Here is a 25,388-nt window from a genome sequence, read left to right on the forward strand (position 1 = left end):
AAATGAAGACTTATGCTCCCATAAAAACCTGAGCATGAATGTTCATAAAAGCTTTATTTGTAATACACCAAAACTGGAGTCAGCCCAGACGTCCTTCAACAGTGAATGGTTTGAATAAGCTGTGGTATACACAGACCACGAAATACTATTCAGCAATAAAAAGGAATGAACTACGAATAGGGATAACTTGGGTAAATCTCTAGAGAATTATGCTGAGTGAAAAAAACCAACTCCAAAAGGTTACATACTGTATGATTCTGCTTATGTAACATTTTTGAAATGTCAAATCTTTGTAAATGAGGACAGATTGGTGGACAGGGAGTAGTGATGGAGTGAAGGAAAGAGGTGGGAAGGAGGTGGGTATAGTGGTAAAGGGACAACGCTAGAGAACCTTGTAGCTGGAACTGTTCAGGATCTTGACTGTGGTATGAGGCTCAATCTACACAGGTGATAAAATGGTACACAACTTAATAAGCACACACACACACACACACACACACACACGAGTACAAGTAAACCTAGGGGAAACTGAATAGGATTGGTGTGGATTATAGAAATGTCAATATTTTGGTTGTGATATTATATTGTAGTTCTGCAAAATGTTACCGCTGGGAGAAACCAGGGAAATTGTGAAAGGGCTGTCTCTGTATTACTTCTTACCAGTGCATATGAATCTACAATAATCTTAATTTTTAAAAAAGTCAAATAGGTCTCAAATTATTCTACTCCATTGGCTTGCCATTTTTAAAAACTGTGAACAGGAGCACGTGGGTGGCTACGTTGGTTAGGAATTCAACTCTATATTTCGGCTCAGGTCATGATCTCACAGTTCACGGGAATGAGCCCTGCATCTGGCTCTGCACTGTTAGTGCAGAGCCTGCTTGGGATTCTCTCTCTCTCTCTCTCCCCCCTCCCCCCCCTCAAAATAAACAAAACTTAAAAAAATAAAAATAAAAATTATGAATAGGAAATGTGTTGCCATTTCATCATTTCATAATATTACTCTATGTCTTTGGTTCTCAACCTTATCAGAGCCAACAATCTTTTTGATAACAAACAGAAATGACCTTAAAAATCTCTGGAAAAAGTGGGGCACCCAGGTGGCTCAGTTGGTTAAGCATCTGACTCTTGACTTCGGCTCAGGTCATGATTTCACAGTTCATGAGTTTGAGCCCCGTGTCAAACTGTCTGCACTGTCAGTGCAAAACCTGCTTGGGATTCTCTCTCTCTCTCTCTCTCTCTCTCTCTCTCTCTCTCTCCGTCTCTCTCTCCTCTCCTCTCTCTCTCCCTCAATAAATAAATAAACTTAAAAAAATCTCTGGAAAAATAAATTCTTAAAGGAGGTAAAAATAAAGACATTCTCAGATAAACAAAAGCCAAAAAAATTGTCAATAGCAAATTGCTTTACAAGAAATAATAAAGGTCAATTATACTTCAAAAAAGCTGGGTTGGGGGCTGGAAAGAAATAATAAAGGAAGTTCCTCAGGCAGACAGCAAGTGACACCACACAGTAATTTGAATCTACACAAAAAAACAAAGAGTGCTGGTGCAAGTAATTATGTAGGTAAGTATAAAAGAAAGTATAATTGCATACTTCTTCTCTTTTGCTCTCTTAACTGATTAAAAGGCAATTAGATAAACTCAGTGAGTCTGTGTGTGTGTGTGTGTGTGTGTGTGTGTGTGTGTGTGTACTGTTGAGATCATCACATATAGAAATGTAGCATGTTTGACAAAAGAGCACAAAGCAGGTGGGTGGGAACAAAGCTGTAATGGAATAAGGAAATGACATTAGATAGTAACTTGAATCCACAGGAAAAAACAAGGAGAATCAGAAATGGTAAATAGGAAAATTTATATAACAAACCCCACAAATATATACTTGCTCTCCTTTTTTCTCTCAGCTTCTTTAAAAGATCTTATTTAAGTTATATATAACATTAATAATATTTTATAGAATAGTTATTAAGATTATAACAGTGTTTGTAACACATAGATGTAATATGTATAACAATAACAGCACACAGAAAAAGGGAGGAAGTAATGGGACTATATATGCGTAAGGTTTCTGAATTTCACTGGAATTAAGTTAGCATAAATCTGAAGTAGATTCTGACAGACTGAGAAGAATCTTGTAACCTTTTTTATTATTTTTAAGTTTATTTATTATTATTTATTTTGAGAGAGAGAGAGCTAGTGGGGGACAGGCAGAGAGAGAAGGAGAGAGAGAATTCCAATCAGGCTCCATGCTGTCAGTGCAGAGCCTGACGTGAGGCTTGATCCACAGACTGTGAGATCATGACCCGATCCAAAATCAAGAGTTGGACGCTTGGATATTGTAACCTTAGAGGGACTGCTAGGCAAATAATTTTAAAATATAGACAAAATCATCACAGGAATTAAAATGTTACACTAGAGAAAGTGTCCATTTAATACAAAAGAAGGCTGTAAAGGAGAAAGAGAGGAATAAAAAAGCAAGAGACAAACAGAAAACAAAAAGCAAATTAGCAGATGTAAATCCAACCATATCAATAACATTATTTAAATAAAAATTGATTAAAGAATCTAACCAAAAGACAGAGATTCTCAGACTCGATTAAAAAATCCAACTAAATCCTATATATGAGACACATTTTAGATTCAAAGGTACAAATAGTTTAAAATTTTTTTAATCTTTTATTTATTTTTAAGAGCAAGAGAGACAGAGTAAGAGCAGGGGAAGAACAGAGAGTGAAGGAGAACAGAATCCAAAGCAGGCTCCAGGCTTTGAGCTGCTAGCACAGAGCCTGACAGGGGGCTCAAACCCAAGAACCATGAGATCATGACCTGAACCAAAGTCAGACACTTAACCAACTGAACCTCCCAGGTGCCCCAGTTTGAATTTTTTTTAATGGGAAAGATTAAAAGATTACCATGCAAACAGCAACCGTAAGAGGCTATATTAATATCAGACAAAACTTTAGAACAAAAAGAAGTTACAAAAGATAAAGATTGAGAAAAAGGCCAATTCATTAGAAAGATTAAGTGTATATACAATTATTATAATTATCTATTATCAATATATAATATATATAGTTACATACAATTATAAATAAATAAATATATACCTAACAATGAAGCATCAAAATACATGAAGCATAAACTGACAGAATTAAAGGGAGAAATAGAAAATTCAACAACAATAATTGAAGACTTCAATACCAATACTTATTAATAATGGACAGAACAACTTGGCAAAGGATCAACAAGAAAATACAGGACTTGAACAACACTATAAAGCAACTCGATCTAACAAACATCTATCAAACACTCCACCCAACAACAGCAGAATGTACATTCTTCTCAAGTGCACATGGAACATTCTACAGGTTAGACCATAGGCAAGGCCATAAAACAAGTCTCAATAAATCCAAAAGAATTGAAATCATACAAAGTTTGTTCTCTGAACACAACATAATTAAGCTAGAAATCAATAACAAAAAGAAATGGGGGGAATTCACAAATAAATGTAAATTAAACAATACTTTCCTACATACAGGCATACCTCATTTCATTGTACTTCACAGGTATTGCCTTTTTTTTTTTTTTTTTAACAAATGAAGATTTGTAGCAACGCTGCATTGACCAATTCTACTGGCACAATTTTTGCAAAGCCTTTGTTCACATTGTGCTACTGTGTCACATTTTGGTAACTCTTGCGATATTTCAAACTTTTCATTATTATATTTGTTATGGTGATCTGTGACCTTTGATGTTACTATTGTAATTGTTTTGAGACACCATAAACTGTGCCCATATAGGATGGCAAAGTTACTTGATAAGTGTGTGTGTTCTTTTTTTTTTAAGTTTATTTATTTGAGAGAGAGAGAGACTGCCGCGTGCACTGCACATGTGGGGGAGGGGCAGAGAAAGAGAATCCCGAGCAGGCTCCCCAGTGTTAGTGCAGAACTGGATGTGGGGGGCGGTGAGATCATGACCTGAGCAGAAGTTAAGAATAGGATGCTCAATGGACTGAGCCACCCAGGCACTCCAGATAAGTGTGTGTGTTCTGACTGCTCCTCTATCTTTCTTCCTCTCCTATTGATAAGGATGCCAAGAAAATACAATAGAAAAAATAGAGAAAAAAATAGTCTTTTCAATAAATGGTGCTGGGACAACTGAATATCCACATGCAAAAAATGAAGTTGGACTCCTAGCTCACACCATACTTAAAAATTAACTCCAATGGGGCGCCTGGGTGGCTCAGTCGGTTAAGCGTCCGACTTCGGCTCAGGTCATGATCTCACGGTCCGTGGGTTCGAGCCCCGCGTCGGGCTCTGTGCTGACAGCTCAGAGCCTGGAGCCTGTTTCAGATTCTGTGTCTCCCTCTCTCTCTGACCCTCCCCTGTTCATGCTCTCTCTCTGTCTCAAAAATAAATAAATGTTAAAAAAAATTAAAAAAAAAATTGACTCAAATGGATCATTGACCTAAATGTAAGTGTTAAAACTATGAAACTCTTAGAGGAAAACATGAGTAAATCTTCGTGACTTTGGGTTGGGCAATAGTTTCTTAGATATGAAACCAAAAGCACAAACAACAACAAAAAAGGTAAACTGGACTGTATAAAAATTTAAAACTTTTGTACTGCAAATGTATCATTTGCAAGGTAAAAAGACAAACCACAGAATAGGAGAGGACATTTGCAAATCAATTATCTGATGAGAGTCTACTATTTAGAAAAGGTAAAGAACTTTCACAACTCAACAATAAAAAGGCAACTCGATTACAAAAATAGGCATAGGATTTGAATAGATGTTTCTCTAAAGAAGATCCAGAAATAGACAATAAGCACATGAAGATATGGTCAACTCATGAGGGAAGTGCAAATCAAAACTGCAGTGGATACCACTTCATACTCAATAGGATGGCTAAAAGAAAAAAGAAAGATAATGACAAGTGTTGACAAGGATGTGGGGAAAAAATGGAACCATCGTTCATTGTTGGTTGGAACGTAAAATGGTGCAGTTGCTTTGGAAAACAGTCCAGTTCTTCATGTGAAATGCAGAGTTACCATATGACCCAACAATTTTACTCCTAGGAACCTGTCCCAATGAAATTAAAACATGTCTACAGAAAAACCTGTACTAAAATATTCACAGTAGAATTATTTATAAGAGCCAAAGCCAAAAAGTAGAAATAACCCAAAAGTACAAGAACTGAAGAATAAATTGTCATTCACCCATACAATAGAACATTACTGGGCAACAAAAAGGAATGATTTACTGATACACTCTACATTGTGAATGAGCCTTGAAAACATGCTAAATGACAGAAACCAGACACACACAAAAATATTACACCGTTCCATGGCATGAAATGTTCACAACAGGCAAATTGACAGAGACAGATAATAGATTAGTCGTGGCCTAAGCTGGGTGGGGGTGGGGTGGGGGTGGAGAATGAGAGTGGCTGCTAATAGATTTGAGGTTTCTTTTTGGTGTGATGAAAATATTGTGAACTTGGATTGTAGTTTTGTAGATTACACAACTCTGTACTAAAACCCAGGGAATGGGGCGCCTGGGTGGCTCAGTTGGGTAAGCGGCTGACTTCGGCTCAGGTCATGGTCTCGGGGTCCGTGAGTTCGAGCCCCGCATTGAGCTCTGTGCTGACAACTCAGAGCCTGGACCCTGTTTCAGATTCTGTGTCTCCCTCTCTCTCTGACCCTCCCTCGTTCATGCTCTGTCTCTCTCTGTGTCAAAAATAAATAAACATTAAAAAAATTAAAAAAATAAATAAAGCCCAGGGAATGATACACTTTAAATGGGTGAATTTTATGGTATGTGAATTATATCTCAAAAAAAAAGTTTAAAAATTACATCTGGACCTGTACTCTCAAATATGCAATAACCATTTCTAAACTGTAAGCTTGTACTTCTGTGCTAATGTATTAAGCATTCATAAAATTAAAAAATAAAAAGTGGCATAAATATATATTAAAACTTTGGTTGAAGAAATAGTTAATGATTTCAATGCCTTTTGTTCCTGGGAGTCAAAACAGTAACACCATCATCCCCAGCAGCTACCTACTGTGTCCTCAGCTCACTCTACGTGCCAGGTTCCCTCTTCACATAATCAACCTCCTACCAACCATGCAGGGTAGGTGCTCTTATCATTTCCATTTTTTTCAAATTTGAAAACTAGAGATTAAAGAAACAAAGCCACTAAAAGGAGCTAGAAGAATGGGCAGTGAGTCTAGGAACTGACCTGGGCACTTATGAGTCCCAAGCCCTGCTCTCACGCCCCTAACCCTATAAAACTAAGTGCCTCCTCAGAAACACACCAAAGCCAGTCCCTAGAAAACATGACTCCTAGGCATTTGGCATTTCATAGGAGATTAAAACGTTCCTACCTAATAGGGTAGACCTTGAGTAAAAACCCAGGGGAAAATTCTTGTGATTTGATTGGTTGGAAATTCACAATCATGTACTTAGGGCAAATTTAGAGGCAAAAGTCTTCCACAAGCAGCAGGAAGACCGGTAAAACAAAAAAGAAATTTGGGAGCAGGACATGATCAGTAGCCAACAGTGAGGATTGCCTACAATAGTACTTGGCATGTGGTATGTGCTCAGTAAATATTCACTGAATGAATGAATGACTCCAAGCACTATCCTGCCCTGAAGTGGAGGTCTGATTCAAGGTGGAGCTGGGTCGCGCTAGAAAAAAACCTTCAAATTTCAAACACCAAACCCACAGTAAGGAAGAGGACAAAGAGATGGGGTCCACCCCCCTTCAGATTTGGGGTTGAGCCTCTGGAGGGGCATATAGTCAGTGTGTTCTAATATAGGGCACCATCTGGAACCAAGAGGAAAGGTAAGATGCCAACCACAGATGATTCCTCATGCTGCAAGTGGCCACGCTATGCAGTCTTCTGCTCAGATGACTGGGAATCTATGCAATGCAATCTGAAGAAGAATTCATACCACATACAGGGGAAGAAAAAGGAATTCTGCATAGACGCCTGCATACAGGAGATGGCCCTGGCCAGAAAGACCAGAACCTTCAGAGGAAACTCTCTGAAGTTCAGAGGCAGAGCCTCGGGGACAAAGCCGGTATCCTACCCTGCAGGGTGCTGCTTCAGTTCAGTTCCCCTCAAAGGTTAAGCAAGTAGGTGTCCAGCTATGACAAAGGGTCTGGTAGCTTGCCTGGAGATATGCCTGAAACACAGGAGTGGACAACAGCCTCCAAAAGGCACTATGGATTGCTCCAATTCAAGAAGTGACAAGGTGACAAAAAGTCATGTGGGACCCAAAACTGCTGATTCTTTGAGAAGTGGGAGAGTAGGGGGAAATGTTTCCCTATGTTGTTCTGTGAAAAAAGCTGGCTGTAAAACAATGTATTCAATGTGATCCCATTTTTTTTGGAAAAGTATGTGTCAGTCCTTCGGCAGCCAGTAGAGAGGATGGGCGGATTCACGATGGGGTCTAAGGCGGATGGTGGAGGAGCTATGAGTGCAGCTAAGGAAGGCACAAGTGCCCCAGCCAGTGCAGTGGGTGTAGCAGATGACACCAACAGATAGGGCAGGCCAGGTGGCCCTGGGGATCCCAGTGCCCCTGGTAGCCCAAGGGATACCAGAGACCCCAGCGTCACAAGAGAAGATGCCACAATCAGTGGTACTCCCCAGATCCAGCAGGCACCCCATGCACCAGGGCCTGAAAGAGAAGCAGTGCCCATCAGCTAGAGGTCCGGGTAACCCACTGCTCCAATTCACCCTCATCATGCCTTTCCTATTACCCATGAAGACAGAGATTGCTGTCCAGTCTCTGACCCTAAAGGCTGAACTCCAAGGGCCAGATAAGAAGGAGTTCAATGTTAAAAGAAGGAAAGGGAAAAAGGGAAGGGGAAGGACAAAGGGAAAGAGGAGGAGGAGGAGGAGGAGGAGGAGGAGGAGGAGGAGAAGAAGGAGAAGAAGAAGGAGAAGAAGAAGAAGAAGAAGGAGGAGGAGGAGGAGGAGGAGGAGGAGGAGGAGGAGGAGGAGGAGGAAAAGGAGTAGAAGGAGAAGGAGGAGAGGGAGGAGGAGAAGCAGGAGGAAGAGAAGGAGGAGAAGAAGGAAGAGGAGGAGGAGGAGGAGGAGGAGGAAGAAGAGGAAGAGAAGAGGAGGAGAAGGAGGAGGAGAGGAGGAGGAAGAGAGGAGGAGGAGAGGAGGAGGAGGAGAGGAGGAGGAGGAGAGGAGGAGGAGGAGAGGAGGAGGAAGAAGAGGAAGAAGGAGAAGAAGGAGAAGGAGGAAGAGGAGGAGAAGAAGGAGATGAAGGAGGAGGAGGAAGAGGAGGAGGAGGGGGGGAGGTGGAGGAGGAGGAGGAAGAAGAGGAGGAGGAATTGTTCAACTTGAACAGCAGTGTCCTGGCTATCTGACTGCTGAAGACCCTGGCTAACTCTGAATTTCCATCCCCTCCTGTTTTGGCCAGCTTCCTCTGGTGGTGCAGACCTAGCAGAATTTTGTGCCCCCATCTTTCATTAACCCTCAGCAGGGGAAAGGGGGCTAAGCCTAACTTTGTGTCCCCTCCTAGGCAGCACACTCCTCCCCAGAGCACTGGATTTCTGGAGTAGTTGCTACTTTATTATTGTGACCTAATATTTTGACTGTAATGGCCCTGGGGCACTCAGGGTCTACAAGTTTTGTTTGATGATTAAATTTTTGTTAATACAGAAAATAAAACTGAGCTACTAAAACAAAATTTGTGTGTAAGTACACAATAGATTCAGGGATGTACATGGAGGAAGATCTTAGAAATATGCATAGAAAAGTAATAATGCAAGGAAAGATAGGGGAAAATAGAAGTTTTACTCAATGACTGGATTGTTTAAATATTCACATCAATAATATGCTTATGTCTTGGTGTATAATTTTTAAAAATTCCACAGGTGCCTGGCTGACTCAGTCAGAAGAGTATGAGACTCTTGATCCTGGGGGTCATGAGTTCAAGCCCCACGTTGAGTGTAGAAATTACTTAATAAGTAAATAAAGACTTCTAAAAAAATTCCAGAAGGGGGGCACCTAGGTGGCTCAGTCGGTTGAGCATCCGACTTGGGCTCAGGGCATGATCTCACAATCTGTGAGTTCGAGCCCTGCATTGGGCTCTGTGCTGACAGCTCAGAGCCTGGAGCCTGCTTCAGATTCTGTCTCTGCCTCTCTCTCTGACCCTCCCCTACTCATGCTGTCTCTCTCTGTCTCAAAAATAAGTAAAAAACATTTTTTAAAAAATTCCAGAAGGGTCTCATCAATATAGTTAAAATTGAAAAGTGCCTAAACATATCAGAAGTCAGGAGAGTAATGTAAAAACAACAATGCCAAGAGGGGCAACTGGGTGGCTCAGTTGGTTAAGCATCCAACTTCGGCTCGGGTCCTGATCTCATGGTTCGTGGGTTTGAGCCCTGCATCAAGCTCTGTGCTGACAGCTCAGAGCCTGGAGCCTGCTTCAGATTCTGTGTCTCTCCCTCTCTCTCTGCCCCTCCCCCACTCACACTCTGTCTGTCTGTATTTCTCTTTCAAAAATGAATAAACAGTAAAAATTAATTAAAAAAAAAAAAACCAATGTCAAGAAAAGAGCATGGGAACAAAGACAAAGAACAAGACTCAATGGCAATCAGAGTCCTGCTTGGGCAAGACCACTGAGAAGCACATGGTGTAACAGGACCCAAAGAGGGGTGGGGCCCCACCTCCAAGCAATACTCCTTCCCAAAGTCACAGCTAAGTGTCCATCACCATTCGTGGGGTCCCCACTATGCCCCTCCCTGCTGGGTATTCAGTGGCCCAGGGCACCTCTGTGATCTAGTCTGGGATGAGAACATAGTAAACTTTCTCCCCTGTCTTGCTAAGCAACAATGCAGTTAGCACTGTGATCAGGGTGTCATGGTCATCTGAGGGAAGCCACCACATGCAGGCTTTCCTGCTCCCACTCCCTAATTCACCTCCAGTATCTTCCCCACCCCATGATTCCCCTCCCTTGGCGAATTTAGCCAGACCAATGGGGGTCTTTGAGCATCCACACCCTACTCAGCTGCTCCCACTGGCCTCATGGCCCTAGGGACTCTAGGCCTGAGTCTGGGAAGAGGCTCCATTCCCAAAGAAAAGATTTTGAGATCTTTTGTGGACACCAAAGAAAATCATCAACATTCCTGTCTTCAAAAAAATACTTTATGACAGATTAATTCCATTTTTGTATGGGTTCAGGTTTTCCCAAAAAAAGAGAACCTACAAACCCAACGTTAAGTCCTATTCCAGCCAAAGGGGAGAGGAGAGCAGGGAGGTGTGGTACCGTGCATAGGACATGGCTAGGGGTGCCCATATGGAGGCTCCCACTGGAAAGTGGACAAAATGAGCTGGAGAGGGTTTAGGGAGCTGTCAGCAGGCAGCACCTGTCATGCAGAAGCCCTGGGTGGGCCCTGTGAGAGGGAGAAGAAACATGGCTCAGGACTGAGTCCTGGGAACCTCAGGTAGGCAGGGCAAGGGTGTCACAGAGGAGACCAACAAGTAAACAAGGAAGTGCTACAGAAACCAGGAAGGGAGTTTGCAGAAGAGAAGTGTGATGAGAAGTCCACAGGGAGGTGTAGGCAGCTCAAACAGGGAAATGTCCATTGGGGGCACCTGGCTGGCTCAGTTGGAAGAGCATGCAACTCTTGATCTCAAGGTTATGAGTTCAAGCCCCACACTGGGTGCAGAGATTACTTAAATAAATAAAACTTTAAAAATTAAAAAAAAAAAAAAAAAAAGGATTGGACCATTAGCTTGTCCCTGAAGCCCCAGAAGGAATCAGGGTGTCTGGGTGTGTGTATGTGTGTGTGTGTGTGTGTATGTGTGTGTGCATGTGTGTGCATGTGTGGACAAGCAGCCATCATCTGAAGTTCTGGGCAACTCCCTACAACATGAAGGGGTTGGGGATACCAGAGAGGTTTTGGTGCTCCTTTTGGTGGCTTTGGGTGAGCCCTTCCTGCTCACCTAGACTGCGGGATCCACTCAGGCCAGCGACTGCATTTCCTCTGTGAACTCAGCATCTGCACAGACCCTGCTCCACAGCAGGACTAGGGAGTGCTTGTTGAATGAACACGCTGTACAAAAATGAACAGTGAACAAAGATGCTGGACAAAGAAACAACACTCTCAAACAATGAGTCTGCATCTTTGGGAAGGAAATCCTTCTCTGGGGATAAAGCAGGGTCTTTGGAGAAATTAATTTGTTGGGGACAACCGCTCCCCAGCGGCAGCCCACTCTATCCAGGGGCAGGGATGGTGCCAAGTAGACCGGTCTTCACATCAGATGTCCAATCTTTTCACTGGATACATGAAAGTTTCCTCATCTCAAAGTGGCCAGGGTGATCCACCAAGCAGAGGCCAGGGCTGGGAAACCCAGATCCCTCCTCCCGGTCCTGCCAGGCCTTGCTATGAGGTTCTTAGAAAGAACCTCTCTGGCCTCAGTCTTTCTATCCCCCACCAGTGTTCCTGACCCTCTATTAGCCAGAGCTACACAGAGGGGAAATCACTGTATAAGCAAAATCAATTACTACTAATTACTATCAATTACTATCTTTTCAAAAGCAATGCTTGCCTTTATCGGAACGGCTTGTTTTTTCCGGAGCTACCAGCAGCGACTAAGGGAAAGGAAGCTGGAGGAGCCTAACTAGGGCCCATGTCCCCTGAAAACTTTGCCAGGAGGTTTAGCCTTGATTACTTCTGGGGTCACTGCCCCTCCATTTCACAGGCCTGGGAATCCCAGAGTAAGTGCTCATAAGGAAGTACAGGGAACAAAAGATGTTTTCCCAAAGGGCAAAGCTTCTAGTTTCTTCTTTCTTCGTGCCTCTGAAAACAGGTTCTCGGCACCACTAGGCAGACCCAGAGCAGTAAGCCAGGGTCTTGGTAATTGAAAGGGGGCAGTGTCACCCCCAAGAGTCCCCACCAGGCTTTCCCACTTGAGGACAGGGAGAACATTTTCCCTTTCCTCACTCAACATTCAGGAGACGGTTGTGTGACACCTGTCCCTGGAGCCCTAGATGGATTTCCCAGGGCTCATCATGCCTGACTGAGCGCCTGGGTAGGAACAGTGCAGAAACTGTGGCCAAGGAGATGTCAAGTACCAATGAGAGCAGGAACCCTTGGGTGGGCTCCACTATATACCCTGACAAAGCAGGGGAGTTAGGGGAAGGGTAGGGGACAGTGTGGCAGACCTGGCCTGTCGGGAGCACCTAGAGCAGGCTGCCCTCCTTCCATAGGCTCGGCCTGCATCACAGGCCCAAAAGCATCCTGGCAGGAAACCCCTCTGCCCCTGGCAGTCAGCACTAAGCACTATCATTTGTAAAACTGCTTTCAGTACACGAGGGAAGCAGGGCCCCTGGACCCTGGGAAAGCCCCACTCCAGTCCACTGGCTTCTGAGCCAGCTCTGTGTGTCACAGCCTGCCTCCAGAGCCCTGGGCCCAAATAAATACACATCCCAGAGTCACACTGGTGTCTCTGCCCTGGGTGCCCACTGGCAGATCACCACTCACGACCAGCAGCCTGAGACCTGAAGCTCCCTCCCTCCTGCCCTCTTCCCAATCCCCAAAAGCTACCAAGGGAACCCTGTCCCACACCACTGTCCAAAATTCCTGGAGTTTCATGAACACAAATGCGGTTTAAGAGGCAAAATGACACTCCATTGCAAGCAGGTGTTTTCTATGGCTCTGGTGGTGTGGGCTGAAACCCCTAGGCTGAAAACCTCTGGGATGGGCCAGCCCTTTCAAGTGAACTCTCCAGTTTCAGGCCCAAATTCCGTATGTTTTAGCAGCTATATGTGAAGATGAGAAAGATGGACCACCGTGGTTCCTCTGAGCCCCCCAGGCATCCCCATATTCAATCAGAGCTCCCAGAGAGCAAGGACCAAACCCTTAATCAAGTTTAATTCAAGTATGCTCTGTAGTAGGAAATAGGGATGGTAATCTACCTGTTCACCTTTATACCTTCAGGGCCGGACAGGGACCGGGCAACCAGTTGGTAATTAATACCGGGCCTCATGTTGAGTGCTCTCATTTCCGGCATTTCATTTGATAAAAATTTGTTAAATTCAATGTACTTGACTTGCCCTCTTGTAACCCCGGTATTGCCTCAACTTTTTCCTCCTCCTTATCTCTTTCTCAGCGTACTTGTAGAAACCAGTGGCATTAATATTAATGCATTTGCACGTGAGGTGCTACTTTATTTTCCCAGCCCAGACTTGAATATTCAGCTGCCTACGTAACATCTCATTTGGGTGTCTCTAAAACACAACTTGTCCAGGAACGAACTCCTCCTCTTAGGCCCCATCCAGTTGTCCCCCGTGTACACCACATGCTCAGGCCGGAACTCAGGGGTCTTCCTGACTCCTCTTTCTCTAACTCGTCAAACCCAGCCGTTCAGCATGCCTCTGGCTCTACATTCAGCATATATTCAGAAGTTGAGCACTTTTTAGCTCTTTCTCCCTCTCCTTACTCCCTGCCACCCACCCCCCCATCCTGGTCCAGTGACCATCCTCTCATACCTGAACACTGTCCAAGCCCCTCACTAGCACCCCACCTCTACCCTTCCCCCTCAGGTTTGGCATACATAGCAAAATGTGCATTTACCATCTTGTTTCAGCATCTCATAGGAAACCAACCCAGAGATACCCTGGGAAAAATACAAAATATCCCATAAGATACACTGGGAGATCATCCCATGGATACATTACTCCACAGATACACCAGTAAAAATACAAAATGACACATACACCAGGTCCCTCAATGTGGTGCTACTTGTAAGAGCAAAATCTGGCCACAGGCCAATATCCATACATCAGCTATGGCACACTCACGTGATAGAGCACTGTGCAGATGCAAAAGAAAAAAGAAAAGCAATCAGGAAGATTTCTCCATTCTGCTACAGGGTGATCTTCAGAATATATTATGTGGAAAAAAAATTTTCAGAACTGGGTTCAGAGTTTGCTACTATATATACATATGTATGCATATGTATATATATATATATATATATACATATATATATATATATGTATGTATATACACACACACACACACACACACACAAACACACACACACACACATAGAGAGAGAGAGAGAGAGAGGTAAATAAGTGTGTATTTTCCTTATATTTTCAAAAGGGAACAATAGAAAAATAACTGATAAAGGTGAATTCTTATCAGAGAAGGAAGAAAACAAGGTGGAAAAGAACAAGATAGAACTAGATACATTTGGTTTCTGGGTACATTTGGTTTATTTGAAATCACATGAAAGTTTTACACAATTAAAAAAAATTAAATTAGAAAGAAAAAATATGGTAGATGGCACTGTTGTTCTCAGCCGATTTCTGCTCTTTGCCATGCGACTTTGCAATTCTGCCCACTAAGGGTGAAGTATATTTTTCCAGAATGTGACAGACTCTATTTTCCAAAAGTGGCCTCCACAAGATTTCCAGTCCCACAAGCTCTTTTAGAAACTGAAAATTCCCAGTCAAGAGCTGGAGCCGATATCTCCTCCTCTCAAAATTGGATAGGACTTGGGGCGTCTGGGTGGCTCAGTCGGTTGGGCATCCGACTTCGGCTTAGGTCATGATCTCATGACTCGTGGGTTCAGGCCCCACATCAGGCTCTGTGCTGACAGCTCAGAGCCTGGAGCCTTCTTTGGATTCTGAGTCTCCCTCTCTCTCTGCCCCTCCCCTGCTCACACTTTGTGTCTCTCTCTCTCAAAAATGAATAAACATCAAAAACTTTTTTTAAAAATTGGATAGGACTTTAGAACCATCTCAATGAATAGAATGTGGCGAAAATAACAATAAATGTGTCTCTTGAGACTAATCATAAAAGGCAGTACATCCTCCAGTTGGTTTCCTCTCTCTCTCTCTCTCTCTTTGTCTTAGGACAACCCTGAAACCCAGAAACCATGTTGAGAGGAAACTGAAACTAGCCCATGTGGAGAAGCACTGAGGCTCCCAGCTACTAGCAAGAATCAACTGTAAGACTGTAAGTGAGGAAGACAATTCAGATGATTCCATTCCCCCAGCCTTTGAGTCTTCTTAGCTGAAGCTCCAGATACTGTGGAGCAGAAATAAGCCATCCTATGTGCCCTGCCTGAGTTCCTGACCTATAGAGTCTATGAACGCAATAGTGGTTGTTTGATGCCACTAAGCTTTAGGGTAATTTCTTATATAGTCATAGTAACTGCAAGACTACCCCTTAACTCTGGGCTTAAATATGAATTGCTGTGGGGGCACATGAATGGCTCAGTCAACTCTTGGTTTTGCCTCAAGTTATTATCGCATGGTTCCTGGGTTCAAGCCCCACTCTGTCAGTGCAGAGCCTACTTGGGATTCTCTCTCTCTCTCTCTCTCTCTCTCTCTCTTTCTCTTTCTGCCCATCCCCTGCTCATGCTCTCTCTCTCTCTCAAAATAAATAAAGAACACTTAAAAAGAATGAGTTGCTTTGACTAAAGTAATGTTAGCAGGTGTGTCATTTTAAGCAGAGGTCTGAAGTGTGTGTGTGTGTGTGTGTGTGTGTGTGTGTGTGTGTGTGGTTAGGCATGCCCTCTTGCATGTCTGTCATCACCACAGGAAGAAAATGTGGAGCAGACCTGGACTCAACTGAAGCCCAGAGCCCAGCCTAGATCAGTGAATTCTAGCCAGCATGCAGATGCACGAGTGAGAATAAAAAATTGCTGTTTGAAGCCGCTGAGTGTTGGCTGATTTACTGTGCAGTATGATCATAGCAACAGATAAGTGATCAAAAAGCAACCCTTACAAACTGAACACAAACTGGAAAAAAAGAGCTTAACTGCATATCTTCTTAATGGCATAACCTCACTGAGAAGAGTTATTTCTACTAACACTAAAACACAGAATTTGGACTACACATCCCTGAAAAGAAATAAACTAAGGACAAATGAAACCACAAGGAAATCTTAAATTACATTCACTAGTATTATTGTTAGTTAAAATATATATATTATTATTATTTTGAAACCAATATACATATATACATTACATATACATGTGTGTATGTATATGTATAATATTCTATATATATGCAATGTTTGTTTGGATCTTGATTTGAACAAAACAACCCTAAAAAGCCATTTTTGAGATACTCAAGTAAAATTGAACATGGATTCAGTATTAAGTTATATAAGAAATTATAGTCAACTTTGTTAGCTGTGATAATGTTATTGGATTAAAATAAAAACAGCTCTTAACTAGAGGTACATCCTAAAGTATTTATGAGTGAAATGATATTGTATTTTGATTGAAAATACTCCAGGGGTGCCTAGATGGCTCAGTCTGTTAAGCATCCAACTTTGGCTCAGGAAATGATCTCATGGTTCCTGAGTTTGAACCCTGTATCAGGCTCTCTGTCGTAAATGCAGAGCCTGCTTCAGATTCTCTCTCTCTACCCCTCCCCAGCTCTCTTGTGTCCACGTGCACTTTCTTTCTCACTCTCTCTCAAATATAAATAAAAACATTAAAAAAAGAAAAAAGAAAATACTCCAGTCTAGAAAAGGAAACACTTTTGCACTGTTGGTAGGAATACAAATTGCTGGCAGCCACCCTGGAAAATTATGGAGGTTCTTCAAAAAATCAAAAATAGAGGGGCACCTGGGTGGCTCAGTCGGTTAAGTGTCTGACTCTTGACTTCAGCTCAGGTCATGATCTCACAGTTCAAGCCCCACGTCGGGCTCTGTGCTGACAGCTTGGAGTCTGGAGCCTGCTTCAGATTCTGTGTCTCCCTCCTTCTCTGTCCCTCACGCATTCACATTCTGTCTCTCACTTTCAAAAATAAATAAATATTAAAAAAATGTTTTTAATTAAAAATAGAACTACCCTACAACCCAGAAACTGCACTATTAAGTATTTATCTAAAGGATGCAAAAATGTTGGGGTGCCTGGATGGCTCAGTTGGGTAATTGTCCAACTTCATCTCAGGTCATAATCTCACAGTTCATGAGTTTGAGTCCTGCGTCGGGCTTTGGGCTGATAGATTCTGTGTCTCCCTCTCTCTCTGCCCCTCTCCTGTTCATGCTTTGTCTCTCTCTGTCTCTGTCCCTCAAAAATAAATAAACATTAAAAAATTTTTGTTTAATTAAAGAGGGGTATCTGGGTGCCTCAATCAGTTAAGCAGCTGACTTTGGCTCAGATCATGATCTCACGATTCGTGAGTTCGAGCCCTGCATCGGGCTCTGTGCTGACCGCTCGGAGCCTGGAGCCTGCTTCAGATTCTGTGTCTACCTCTCTCTCTCTGCTCCTGCCCCACTCACACTCTGTTTCTCTCCCTCTCTCTCAAAAATAAACTCTCTCTCTCTCTCTCAAAAAAAAAATGGATACAAAAATGCTGATCTGAAGGGGCACCTGCACCCCAATGTTTATAGAAACACTATCAACAATAGCCAAATAATGGAAAGAGCCCAAATGTCCATTGACTGATGAATGGATAAAGAAGATGTGGTATATACATCCAATGGACTATTACTCAGCAATCAAAAAGAATGAAATCTTGCCATTTGTAACAACATGGACGGAATTACAGTCTATTATGCTAAGTGAAATAAGTCAGTCAGAGAAAGACAAATATATGATTTCACTTGGGTGGAATTTAAGAAACAAAACAGATGAACACAGGGGAAGGGAAGGAAAAATAAGATAAAAACAGAAAGGGAGGCAAACCATAAGAAAGACTTAAATACAGAACAAACTGAGGGTTGCTGGAGGGGAGGTGGGTAGGGGGATGGGCTAAATGGGGGATGGGCATTAAGGAGGGCACTTGATGGGATGAGCACTGGGTGTTACATGCAAGTAATGAATCACTATATTCTGTTCCTGAAACCAATATTACACTATATGTTAACTGACTTGGATTTAAATAAATGAAAAAGGAAGGAAGGAAGGGAATAAAGTGAGGGAAGGAAGGAAGAGAGGGAACAAGGGAGGGAGAGGGAGAAAGGAAGGAAGAAAGAAAGAAAGAAAAAGAAAGAAAGAAAGAAAGAAAGAAAGAAAGAAAGAAAGAAAGAAAGAAAGAAAGAAAGAAAGAAAGAAAGAAAGAACATAATCCAGTCTAAAAAAAGAAAGCTGGAGAAATATAGATGAAACAAGATAGCAAAACACTGATCATGGTTGAAGTTGGGTGATGGGTTTACAGGAAGAGGTTCACCGTACATACCATCTTTTCTCCTTTTACATGTGCTTACAATTTTCATTTGCAGAGTGTTTACTGTTCCTAAGGACATCTACCCTAAAGAGCCAAAGGCCAGTGTACCCCAAAAAGAGGCCAGAATGACATGGCTGACCAGAGAAGAACAGGCCCGCAAAAGAGTTTCCTCTGCAGTGCACAGAGGATTCCATGGCTAGAGTGCAACCACTGGAGAGGCAACCACCTCTCCAGTCCAACCCAGCTCTACCACTACCTTCAGCTGACACCACCTCAAACCAGAGCTGGCAAGGTTTTGGCCTGGAGGGCTTAACACTGGCCACTCAAAGTTAGATACAGGGATTTGGAAAGTGGGCTCAGAAGGCCATAAAAGGGGAGAAGTTCTCCCAGCAACATTCCTAAAACAAGTACACTGTCTTAGTTATTACCCTTATTTCAGGAGACAGAGTCAGGATCCAAAGGGTCTCACTAGATTGGAAGGGATCTCCAAGTACACTGAAAGAAGACATAGCAGGGACCCATGCAGGCCCCCACAGATTCACACTCAGGTTGCACAAGCCCCAGATGGAGGGAACTCAGCCTTCATGCTGAGATGCCCAGCATGAGGCTGGACCAAGTGTGGGGTGTAGTGCTAGAGAGCACTCAGGAAGGTGGATGATGGTGTTCTTAGGCTGGCAAGTGAAGGCTAGTCATCCTTCAGATGGTGTCACTCAGTCCATGTGACATACTGAGCCCTGGTCCTGTTCTCTGAACCTCCCTGTCTTCAAGATGTTGAGAGCCTTGGGCAGGATATCCCAGGTCGGCAAGGGTCCCAGAATCACATCCCAGCACAGGAGCTAGAGAAGTCAAGTATAGAGAAGAACCTCAGAGTTGAGAAGGTGAGAGCATAGTGAGCTCCTCCTAAACCTGCGAGCAGATAAGCTGGCTGTGCCAGAGGGCAGGGCCAGGCCAAGAGACAGGAGGTGTAAGGAAGCCCATTTCAGACAAACCAAAAGAACTTTCCAACAATGGAGTCATCTGCCTAGAAGGGGCCAGAGGCCACTGATCACTGGGTGTTCACACCAAGGCAGAGCTCCTGCCTTCAGAGAACATGGAAGCAGACATGTTGGCATCCACGAGGGGTTGGATTAGATGCTCAAAATAAAAGGAGGGCAGAGCAAACACAACACCCGCTGAAGCTAAACCATGCTCCTGAAGGAAGTGGCCTCACATGTCAGACCTTGATGTTGGTGGAGACCTGGCCTGAGCCCACAGAACCTATAGAGCTGCAGGAGAAACCGCAGAGAGCACCACGTCCATCACCTCCAAATGGAGGACTCTATACAACTGCCCACTGGAGGGGGCAAACCAGGTGCCAGTGCACCTGAGGGATATGGATGGAACAACACTCAGGAGGCAAGCAGCCATGCATGGCTGGAAACATGGAGCCTGCATCAGGCTCCGCAGGCCCAGGTAGGAGCCTGGCTGACTTGCCGGCCAACCCAGTAGAAGGAAGCCAGTAGCTTTTCAAGAATCCCTTCCTGTGCAAGGCACCAGCCAGTCCCTCTTCTGGCTCCAGGCTTGATTGTAAGGTCATCTTGTCCACCCTGAAAGATCTTTGGAGCATGGAGGAAGAGCCAACCTCTTCATTTAAATCTCTTCTAATTAACCTAAAGGCTGCACGATGTACCTATTTTCTCTCCACAGTGGGGCTGAGGAACAGCAGGAAGCATCACCCTTCCTTCTTACTCATCTAACAAAAATAAGCTGTCAGAGATGGAGGGGACCTTGGAGAACATCTAGTTAAATCTCTCCTTTTACAGATGAGAAATAGTGAGGACCTACTATATGTACGGCCAGATTGGGGCAATGTCAAGATTGATTAAAACCTGAGTTTCTGACCCCTACCCAGGAGGCTTCCAGTATTCTTCATTCCCCACCCCACCCTATGCTGTCCTTTGTTCAAATGTCCTACTTCCTGATCCTCTTCTCATCCTCAAAGCCCTCCCCATCCTCTTGCTAAATTTTCCATCTTCTCGGAGCAGGAGGCAAGGAAGTGATGCAGTTCTCCAGCTGTGCTTGGTGTATGGCATTTCAGTTTGCTAAAGTCAGCTAGCTGGCTGTTCTTCTAAATCTCTCATATTAGGCCTCTGGAGTTCCCAACAGAATAAGTTAATGTTGTGAATGTGTTTTGTAAGCTGTAAAATACCATACAAATATATGCTCTACTATTTTAGAATATGAAATAATCCAACCCCTTCTAATCATGCGCTCATTTATCTTACCTCTGTGAGACAAAGAAAAAGCAGGAGCAAACTCTAATTTAAGGAAGTTCAGGGTAAAAATCGAAACAAGTGCCTCTTTCTCTCCCACCAGATTGGAAGCTCCTTGAGGGTACAGCCCATTTCATGCTCCTTCCTTTGTTCCTCACATTTCACCCAGGGCTTAACATCTAGTAGGTATTCAGCGAACAGTTTCCTAAATACATGGATAAAATTTCACTGTAAGGGGGGCCTGGCTGGCTCAGTTGGTAGAACATGCGACTATTAATCTCAGGGTCGTGAGTTCAAGCCCCATGTTGGGTATGAAGTCTCCTTTAAAATATTTTTTTCCACTTTATTTTTGTTAAATTTTTAAATGTTTATTTATTTTTGAGAGAGAGAGACAGAGCATGAGTGGGGGGGGGGGGACAGAGAGAGAGGGAGACACAGAATCCAAAGCAGGCTCCAGGTTCTGAGCTGTCAGCACAGAGCCCGACATGGGGCTTGAACTCACAAACCGCGAGATTGTGACATAAGCCAAAGTCGGACACTTAACTGACTGAGCCACCCAGGCACCCCACATTTTTCACTTTAAAATCCTCCTATTACTGGGGTGTCTGGGTGGCTCAGTTGGTTAAGCATCCAACTCTTGATTTCCACTCAGGTCATGATCTCCCGGTCATGAGATCGAGCCCTGCGTCCACCTTCTCACTGAGTGTGGAGCCTGCTTAAGAGTGTCTCTCTCCCTCTCCCTCTGCCTCTTCCCTGCTTGCACTTGCTCCCTCTCTCTCTGAAAACAAACAAACAAACAAACAAATAAATAAAATCCTCCTATTGCTAAGTAGAACTTAATTGTAGAAACTCTCACAACTACCCCCATGTACAAAAAAGGCAGACAACCCATATTACCTACCTGATACATTACAAATGTGTCAAATTTACAGGTGTGACTATCAGGGAATTTCCTTACCCCCTTTTCTTCCAAAGCACCCAAATGCCTTACTGATTCTTCCAGAATCCTGGGAAAGGATAGCTCCCTCCCTGAGCCAATGGCACTGGAGAGCAACTCTGGGTCCAGGGGCAGTCCACTGGACTGGGTCCTGGAAATCACCTCTGGGTGATCCTTGTCTGAGATGCTGCTGAGGCTTTTGATCTCCTCAATGGTTGGGGCCAAGACCCAGAAGCTAACCTTTCCCTCAGGGTTATTATATAACTTCCCCTCAAGGAAAATTCACCTTGGGCCCTAACAGCAGCCCCACACATTTCAGGGGCAGCCAGCCTGCCCAAACAGTTCTGGATTTGATCCCAGGATGATCTAGAGTTCTCTAGAGGCTCCTAATATGCCTCCATGTGACCTTCTTGCTAGAAAGAAGTGGGGGTACCAGGTAAGGGGTCTCTTCTAAAGCAAAGCTCTCTTAAGAAGCCTAGATGCCCATAAGAGCAAAGAACAGATGGGGAGATCAGAGCAGGGCTGTGACCAGCCTGGAGCTCAAAGTACAGCACAGATGAATCAGGGTGCACGCTTACTAGTTCCATCCCACAGGCACAGATGACCAGAACCTAATGTATATAACTTATGAGCTGAGGGCATGCCACGGGGCAAGAGACACCCACCAGAGGCCCCATCTGCAGGAAGGGAACCACAGAGAGTGGGACACCAGAATTCCATCTACCCTACCACAGGTACAACCCCAGAGGCCATGGTTCCAAGTCATTCCCCAGCTATGACCAGCTTCCACCACTACGCTGGTGACTGGAGGAGAGGGTCCTCAAGGCTGGAAAGGAGCCTAAGCAAGCAATGAAATATCAATGCCAGTGTGACATACCCCTGGCACCAACCGAGAGGCCCAGGCAGGAGTCCCCATATGGCTAGATTGTCCCAGCTCACCAGGAGGGCCTCAAGTCCTAAAGTGACACTTGGCCCTTGCTGTAGGCACGCAGGTCTCAGCTACCTTTTCACCATTGTAAAAAGTGAGTCCCCAGGCAGGAAGGATGAGTAAGACCTGGACAGACGGGGCCTACAGGAGCTGAATGGCCAGGCAGGTGGAGTGAGGAACAGGTGTGTGCAAAACACTGAGCAGAATGTCCATGGTGAAGCAGACATCCAGTAAGAGTAGTTATAACCGTTGTGACAGTTTTGCCAACCTACCTCCCCAGTCAGCCCCAGCCTGCTGCACATGGGCTACAGCTTCCAGGAACAGATTTCCCCTCAAATAGCCCACACATGGAAGGGTCTGTCTCTCCCCACTTCCATCCCTAATGGGAAGAAAGGGCACTATTGAGACGTGCAGGACCTCTGAGAAGAGAGAGGGTTTATTGAAGCCCCAAACCCTATATCCTAGCAGCCTACTACTTAAATATACAGTGAGGGCTCCCCATAGCTGGGTGTAAAGGCATGACCCACAGGCTCTGAAAGCTTTGCCTTCTTAAACTCAGAACCAAACTTACTAAGAGAAAGGAGAACTTTAGAAAAAAAGAACAGAAAAGTGACCCATTGCAACATTCTTTGGCTCCCAAACTAGTCCAAGGTCTGGCTCTAGACCCTTCATGTCTAAAGATCTCAACAAACTCTTTTTTAAAAAGCTAGGGGCACCTGGGTGGCTCAGTAAGTTAAGTGTCCAACTTCAACTCAGGTCATGATCTCATGGTTTGTGGGTTCAAGCCCCACGTTGGGCTCTGTGCTGACAGCTCAGAGCCTGGAGCCTGCTTCAGATTCTGTCTCCATCTCTCTCTGCCCCTCCCCTGCTCACGCTCTGTCTCTGTCTCTCAAAAGCAAATAAAAAACGTTAAAAAATTTTTTTTGAAAGCTAGAATTTCGAGATGCCTGGGAGGCTCAGTCAGTTGAACATCTGACTCTTGATTTCAGCTCAGGTCATGATCCCAGGATTGAGGGACTGAGCTGTGCATCAGGCTCAGAGCTGAGCATGGAGCCTACTTAAGATACTCTCTTCCTCTCCCTATGCCCCTCTCCCTGACTTGTGTTGTCTCTCTCTCTCTCTCCCTCTCTCTCTTTCTCAAATAAAATAAAATTAAGTAAAAATAAAATAAAAAAGCTAGAATTTCTTGGCCAAAAGAATGAAATTAGAATCTGAATGGCTTCTAGATACAATCCCAGCTTACAGTAAAAATATTGGACAGAGGGATATCTCAAATGATACCACAGAGATACAATCAGCATAACCCAGAATGTGAGAAACAAAGGACAAATGACAGTTCTCCAATCATAAACTGCAAGGGGGAAAAAAGAAAATGGCATCTACAGATTTAAAGAAACTCAAGAAATGTATCAAACAAATGCAATGTGTAGACCCTATTTAGATCACAATTCAAACAAACCAACTGGAAAAATAAATTCATAAGATAATCAGAAAACCTGAACCCTGACTGGATATTTGCTGAGATTAAGAAGGGACTGTTGGGGCGCCTGGGTGGCTTGGTCGGTTGAGTGTCCGACTTCAGCTCAGGTCATGATCTCACGGTCCGTGGGTTCGAGCCCCGCGTCGGGTTCTGTGCTGACGGCTCAGAGCCTGGAGCCTGTTTCAGATTCTGTGTCTCCCTCTCTCTGTGACCCTCCCCCATTCATGCTCTGTCTCTCTCTGTCTCAAAAATAAATAAACGTTAAAAAAAAATTAAAAAAAAAAAAAAAAAAAAGAAGGGACTGTTATTGGGCATCTGACTGGCTCAGTTGGTAAAGCATATATCTCTTGATCTGGGGGTCGTGAGTTAAAGCCCCACAAAGGGTGCAGAGATTACTTTAAAAAAAAATAAAATTCAGGGGCGCCTGGGTGGCTTAGTCGGTTAAGTGCCTGACTCTTGACTTTGACTTCAGTCAAGAGCTCATGATTCGTGGGTTCAGGCCCCATGTCAGGCTTTGTGCTAACAGTGCAGAGCCTGCTGGGGATTCTCTCTCTCTCTCTCTCTCAAAATAAGTAAACTTTAAAAAATTTTAAAAATATTAAAATTAAAAAAAAAGAAGAAGAAATTGTTACCCTGTTTGGATGCAATCATGGTGTTGTGGTAATGTTCACACAAAGACCTTATTTCTTAGAAATAGACACTGAAACATAGAAGATGAAATATTAAGATGTCTGGAAATGGCCTCCATGGGGGATGGCAGGTGAAGAAGATACAAACTTGACTAGCCATGAGTTGGTGATAACTGTGGCTGGGCAACGGGAACATGAGAGTTCATTAGCTTATTCTCTCAACTTTTATGTAGATTTGAAATTTTCCATAATAAAAAGTTAAAAAGAAAACAGATGGCCTTTCTTCCCCAACTTTTTTTTTTTTTTTTTAGCAGCAATTTATTGGTCTTACTAATGCTGGGAAAAGCTATATTTTCAAAGCTGCTCCTTTCTCCCTGACAAAAGATGAAAAATGGTTGCCCCTTTGGGTGAAATTTTGACATCATCACCATTCAGATGTTAGGTCACTTTAGTATAATCCCCATGGCATGCCTCCATGAGAATCCAGCCCTGGGGCCAAACGTGATCTCTAAATGACAAAGGGCCATTATTTCTAAACCTGGCAATTATATCCTTTCATTTCATCCTTACAAATTAGTCCCAGATTTTACTAGAGACTCACTGTTAGCTGATATAGTATAACAGGTCTGGTTAATCCCAGACCAGATATACTGTACCTGACAAAATTTTTATTTTTATTTTCTTATTGAGATAGAATTATGACAAACCCATTTTGAGAAAGGAATTCAGGATGTGGTTCTCAGAGCAGCCTCATTCACCTTCCAGCCCACGGGCAAGTTCTGTGTGCCAGCTGCCTTTGATTAAAGATGTCTCTACAATATTTGAGCTGGAAGTGAGTGAGAGGCAACCTGGGCATTGATCATGGATTTTGACGGGTAATGAGAGAAAAGCACCTCACCTGGTTTGCCCCAGCTCTCCTCCACACTCCTGCCCTTGGCCCCATTCTCACTGTTCCAGCCTATGTAGACCACACTCTTCATGCTGTCTCCTTCTCTC

General features: G+C 43.7%; 1 protein-coding gene and 1 non-coding gene across 3 annotated transcripts in view; one reads left to right on the top strand and one right to left on the bottom strand.

Moving 5' to 3' along the window:
- The window catches only part of BSN (bassoon presynaptic cytomatrix protein), a 95,768-nt gene that overhangs the window by 66,612 nt on the left and 3,768 nt on the right, over window positions 1-25,388 (bottom strand). The window lies entirely within an intron of this gene.
- On the top strand, window positions 20,658-20,730 carry TRNAN-AUU (transfer RNA asparagine (anticodon AUU)). Its single transcript has one exon. It is a non-coding gene; the product is annotated as a tRNA-Asn (tRNA).

This window comes from Neofelis nebulosa, chromosome 4 (assembly GCF_028018385.1).
Source record: "Neofelis nebulosa isolate mNeoNeb1 chromosome 4, mNeoNeb1.pri, whole genome shotgun sequence".
Lineage (NCBI taxonomy): Eukaryota > Metazoa > Chordata > Mammalia > Carnivora > Felidae > Neofelis > Neofelis nebulosa.